This window comes from Etheostoma spectabile, chromosome 17, assembly GCF_008692095.1.
Source record: "Etheostoma spectabile isolate EspeVRDwgs_2016 chromosome 17, UIUC_Espe_1.0, whole genome shotgun sequence".
Taxonomy (NCBI): Eukaryota; Metazoa; Chordata; class Actinopteri; order Perciformes; family Percidae; genus Etheostoma; species Etheostoma spectabile.
The window spans coordinates 5,648,435-5,655,220 of record NC_045749.1 but is presented as its reverse complement, the minus strand read 5'-3'; positions in this window follow the sequence as shown (position 1 = coordinate 5,655,220).

Sequence of the window (6,786 nt, the reverse complement as noted above, 5' to 3'; positions counted from 1 at the left end):
CATATAGCCCATGTGTTATACATATATTGTACATATATTATATATATAACCCATATATTATACATATAGCCCATGTATTATACATTTAATGTACATATATTATATACACAACCCATATATTATACATATATTATACATATAGCCCTTATTCTAAACACATGTTATTCATATAGTCCATATATTATACATACAGCCCACATGTTTCAGTCCATTTGTCTTTTAATTGTTTTAACCCTGTGCTTGTTGTTGTGTGTCTGTTGTAACTCTAAGTAACGCAAAGTTACTCAGTGTCCCAAACTACTGTCTCCTTAGGGAGACTAATCAAGACACTTTGACTTTGAAGACATTTGGTCTTTGTGCTCCGCTTCCGGCCACCGAGAGTGTGTGCCGGCTGCTAAATGACGCGCGAGCGCTCCAAATTACTTTCAACTGATGTCAAATAAAACCGAATAAAGGTTATTTCCCATAAAATAGCTGCTGGTGAAGATGCTGAGTGGCTGGTGAGTAAAAAACTGAAAATGTTCCCTTGGTTCAAGAATCCATGTGACATCGTTTTCTGATAAAAGAATGTTGATGTGAGAACTAGAATCAGAATCAGAATCAGAATCATCATTGTGACATAATTTGTCCTTCTGAGCAGTCTTTAAATACAGGATGTCCATGCACATTTAGTCATTTCACACTGTTGAACTGTTGGTCAAAGACGCACAGAGACATCTGTCGGCAACAAGGACTTATTTTACCGACTGAGCTGAAGAACATGGATAGCCAAGAAGATAACGGAGATTCAGAAGCCCTTCCCACGCAGGCCCAGGTCTGCTCTGGAGAAGCCCTCCCGAAAAAACGCTCACTTTGGAAGAGAATTAAGGGTTTCTTCAGAAAGAAATTCAAACGCACCAAAAGCAAAGGTGAGTCTCCGAGTAAAGAGGAGTCTGATGAGTTTTTGTCTACAAGAGACAAGGAACCCAAACTGGACCGCTCTGATATGAAGGATGACTTAAAGGATACATTCAATGACTCAGAGAGCGAAGGCGGGTCCGACAGGAAAGACCTCGACTGGAAGCAGGGGGGTTCTGATGAGGACGCGTCGACTACGAGAGACAACGGACCGGACCGCTCTGATATGAATGATGAGTTAAAGGTCACATTCAGCTTGCAGGAACCAGAAAATGACTCAGAGAGCAAAGACGGGTCCGACAGTAAAGACCTCGACTGGAAGTCTGAAGAGGCGTCAAACAGTCAAGTCTTCACCAATGGATCAGAACAGGGCTCTAAAAACAAAGGCGATTACATCAGAAAAGACCTTGAGATTAAGCAGGGGGGGTCTGATGACGAGGCGTCGACTACAATAGACAACGGACCGGACCACTCTGATGTGAATGATGAGTTAAAGGACACATCCAGCTCGCAGGAACCAGAAAATGACTCAAAAAGCAAAAGCGATTACATCAGGAAAGACCTCGACTGGAATCAGGGGGGGTCTAATGATGAGGCGTCGACTGACAGCTTTGATATGAATGATGAGTTAAAGGACACATCCACTTCGCAGGAACCCGACAATGACTCAGAGAACAAAGACGGGTCCGACAGAAAAGACCTCAACAAGGCATCAAAGAGTCAAGTCTTCACCAACGGATCAGAAAAAGACTCTGAAAACAAAGGCGATTACGTCAGAAAAGACCTCGACTGGAAGCAGGGGGGGTCTGATGATAACTCTGAGAGCTTACGCAAATCCAACAGTGAAGACGAGGACTGGAGTTGGGGGGATTCAGATGACGAGTTAAACAGTCAAGTCATTGCAATGTTGGAATGACGCTCTCGACTGGGAGTGGTGGGGGCTGGGTGATGAGTTCAGGGGTTTACGTGCGCTCCTGGATGGCGAGTCCCTCTACGACGTGAACAAGAAGCAGCGGGAGTCGGATGAGAATATGTAGACTACCGGTGACACCAAACACCAGCCGGATGGCGCTGATGTGAATATGGACGGGTGGACAGCCTACGGGGCCTTCAAGGCCTGGGAGGCGTCTCAACTCTACAGTTTATTCAGACATCAGAGGCCAAACTATGATATTTGTGTTTCATCAGATGACTAAAAATTTAATTTGCAAACAAAGGCCAAAAAAATGAAATCCATATGCCTGTGTCCTCCATTTAACAGGAAATCATGTTTGAATGCACTGGTTAATTCATTTGTCTCACACACATACACAGTTGAAGCCACACTTTGACCACTTCTCCTTGCCTTGTTTTGATGAGAATTATTTTCAGCCTACCAAGATAGGGAGGCCTGCAATTCTCATCCTAAACTGGACCCTCTGTCCTTATCTGTAGCGGAATCTGAAGTCCTCACGCTCAGTCACAAGGCTTCCACACTACACTCAACATTCGAAAGCGACCTTTTTCGGTCACTGAAACCATATTGCATTAAATGACCACTCCTAATGCGGACAAATCACATTTTTCTCGCATTGAAGACCGGCGGGAGATTAGGCGGGCCTGTTTGATGGTGGTTCATAACATATGTGGAGATACAACATTTTACTTAGGTTGACTCAGTATTCATTGTACTGCATCTCAGTAAAAACCTTCATGCAGGCACCACATGGACATTCTATAGGAACATCCACTGCTTGTAGGCTCATCTACATTGTTATAGCCACTGTTTTAAAGGGGCGCCATGCAGTTTTGGCCATTTCTTCACTGTTTTCTCACGTTTTGCCAGCAGGTTTCTCTATAGAGCCCCCCCTACAGCTTCAGAAAAGATATTTGGCAGCTCCTGTGTTTACTTGTGTCTGACTCCTCGCTCGATTAGTCTGCCGTTTCCTCTTTCTCTGTTTCTCCGACAATGCTTTCCTTAGTTTCTGTTGCTTTTTTGCCGGCTCAGCCGTGATGATAGTATGAAAAATTTAATTGGTACCTTGTTAGTAGGTTTCCTGAATGGGCGTATGTGTGTGGTGCCACAAAGCAATTTGTTACATTGAGAGACCTGATACTTCCTGACGAGTCCAGCGACTCATCAGCCGAATGTTGCATGCGTAATGGTCATATGACGATTCCAATGACTCCGAAGCTTTTCGTTTAAGGTAAATTAAGCAAAAAAACTGCATAGTTCCCCTTTAAAAACTCTAAACAACTAGTTAGTCAGTAAGTCATCAAGATAGCCTGCATTGCCACTCAGTCGAACATTAGTTTTTTCAGTTTGGAAAGGCATAGAGAGCCAAATCCAATCAAACTAAACTATATGTAATCACAGCTAATCTTAAACCAAAAGCATCACAGCATGAGTGTCCCCTTCTTGACAGCAGTTCTCTATATTAGACATTTTAAGGGAAACGTGTAATGTATGCCTTTAGTGACAAATACAGAAACTAAGCATTTACTTTTACAACATGATTACAGATTAAAAAATATCATTTGAATAATTTGCTGTGTTCAAGAGCATGTCTAGGGAAAAACTGATGTGATTCCATCACTTTCTTCAATCTACATTTCATATTTGATCTTGAAATAAGCTTAGTGTTTACCACACCACAAATACGATGTTATTTTGCTTTCGAAAGAAGGAGAGAGCCACACAACTCTCGTTATATCTTTATGATTGTGTAATTAGATTTCCGTTTACACAGACATCAGTCACACCGCTGAGGATGAAACAGCTGAGTTGCATGAGTTGTTTGATTGTTTTAAGTTAACTTGGATCACTGCTATTCAACATCAACCTACAGTATAGTGGGCATGTTGGGCAGTGCCGTACTGCTAATTCTTCACACATGACTTAAAATTACAAGGTGCTTTTTTGTTCCTAATTTCAAAATGTGCAGCCTAAAAACTTGTGTGAGATTGTTTTGATTGTGCACTGTTACATGATGGTAAAGACGAGTGTGGTTGGAGGAGGCAACAATTAGTTTCACATAAATCCTGTGCTCCATCACCTTGTCCTGGTCCTTTGTACCAGACTTACAACAAGAAAAAAGAAAATAGGAAAAGAAACGTTTATTAAAAGTGCTTCCCCTTATTTTGAATTCAAAAATGGACCAAAAGGGAACATATAAAAAACATTGACATTGCAGCCGTTGAAAAGCTCGGCAGCTCTACACTCTTGCTCAAACCTGATCCCCAATGTGCAAATTCTGACTGAGACCTATCCGTTTTTTATTCCCAGTGTTGGTATCTTCAGCTAAATTGGGCATTCTTTAAAATACCATAAGGCCATTAGTGCTTGTTTACCAGCAGTGAAAAGAAATAGAGTTCCCCAGATTTTCACACATCTTGGCGCTTCATTCCAGGAAGCCTCCTGAAGTTCATTACATCCCACCCTCCAAGAGGAGAAAGCAGTGGCTGGTGACACCATGTATATCAGATAATAGCTGTCTGCATTCCTTTTACGTCAACAGTGATCTGCAGTGCGCAGAAAATTAAGAATTCCAAATAGTCACACAGTTAGAATCACAATGACACTTTTCACATTTCTGTAAAACCAAGTGTCAACAGAAAGTCGACATGTATGCAAATATCACCTTCTTTTACAATGGAAGGGTTTCTATCATTGAATACATTGAGAAAACCCAACATGAAAGCATCACCATGGATCCACACGCCTGTAATATTGTTTGACAGATTTTCAGTGATCCAGTCATGCTGCAACTGTTTATACTCATCCGATCAAACCCATGAGGAAATACATGTAAACCCAGATATGTACTGGGAACTTTGTTTTTACTCAAACACAGTTTTTGACTGTCACATTAGATGCTTTAAAACTACAAAATACCTAATAGGATACATGTCAGGGAGATAAATTAAGACAGATAATAAAGTCTGTGAGCAAACTAAGATAAAGATTTCATGAGGGAACATACACTATTTGGCTGTGAGGAAGTGTCTACATGTGTCCTTTTCATCTGTGCAACCCCCAGGAGTGTCTTGTGTTTCATAGGGTGTGTGTCTCTTCCCACAGAGACGTGTGTGTGAGTGATGTGGTAACACACATACATGCACACACATACACACAGTGGCATTATGCACCTGGCTGCAGCATGACAGAAGTTTATCAGCAAGTGAATCTAGTGTAAACCATCAACACAGGTGTCTTTTGTCTGCGTGTGTGTGTGTGTGTGTGTGTGTGTGTGTGTGTGTGTGTGTGTGTGTGTGTGTGTATGTGTGTGTGTGTGTGTGTGTGTGTCAGTGTGTGATGGTACATTTCCTGGCTGACATCAATAGTGCTGTTCTGTAGTTTGAAAGTCTGTGCTTGAAGTAGCCACTAATGTTTGATTTAAATCAAAATTAAAACTTGTTTTATAATATTTATTTTAAGAAACCGTGTAATTTCAAGGTGTCGAGTTAACTAACATTAAACCAGCCTGTTCTGTCCTTTGAATAAAGTGTGGGAAAAGCTATTAATATCCGAAGACCAGTAATCATGTTAATGTTATTATTTTCTTCCTTTCAGAAATCAGTGCTTCTCTCCACGGCAATGGAAACATCATACAAACAAAAATGGGACAGTGTATCATATACAGTACACTACACAAGGATCTTGTGTGACAATGCAAAGGGAAAACTGAAACTGATCTTACATGTGAAATGAGCAGTCAAAACTTTTCTCACTGTCTGTGGAAACAAATCAAAGTAGAAGGACAAGACTCCGTCAGAACACATTTTTGAGCTTTTTGCACCATTGAAGAAACTATAAAAGCACCTGTTTCCACTTGGTGGCCATGTTCTCTGCTCCAGCATCATATTGACTTGGCCTCCCCTATATGGAACAGCAGTCTATAACCTCAGAGTGAACTCAGGATGCAGATTTATGCATGCTAGATATGCAGGCAGAGATTGTAAACGCCGTATGCTTGAATTATCATGTGTTGTATATGCCTTGTGTGGTACCAGGACTGAAAGGTTCCACTGAAACCAGGGACAATGAGGATGGGAAAATAATACTAACATGCTGATAATAATGAAAAGACATCATGTGTTCATGAACACCTGTGCGGAATCCGAAAAAATCGCTTCTATTTAAGGCTCGATCTTGCTAAAATTCAGGTCGATAACAATGATAAGCTTACAGACGTATTTTCCTGATAACAAAACTGCCAGAGTCTGGCTATTTGGCCCGCCGGGCACGCCCACTTTCTATTGTGTGCGTTTGTCTATTACCGGTGTTGTGTCAAAGTGTGTTTGCCCGTTGAACGGTGTTTTCCCTACTGTCAAAACGCGTGGTGCGCCCATCCATAGTCATGGATAGGGATAAGAGTTGGTTCAGGTTTAAGTGTAGGTAAGAAGGTGAAGTCAGAAAAGGGAGATGGAATGAGCGTAAGTGGAGCAGAAGGCAAAGAAAGTGATGGTTGACATGAACATGAACTTGCGTTTTCCTCTCAAGTTGAAGACATTGTTGATAAAAACGGTTACATGACGTTGGTTGTGTGAAAATGATTTGGATTTCACACAAGTGATGAGATGTAGATTAAGTCGGTCAGCAAAATATGTTAGTGGTTGGTGCCAACCAGGAGAGGAAACACAAAAAATCTTTTCCATCACCTGAACAGGTACCATCCCACCGACCACACCGAGTGTGAAAATGCTCCGGCCCGAATCCACACATACAGCCTGACGTTAGTTTGTCTGCTGTTAACAACGCTAGCAAGTTAAACTATATTTTAAAGTGTAATTAAACCCATGGTTTCTTCAGGCTTCAGTCAGTATGCACTTATAATGGGCTGTATTAGCCAAGCAATTATATCGTGACAAATATCGATCAAAATGGGAAAAAATATTGTGATTACATTT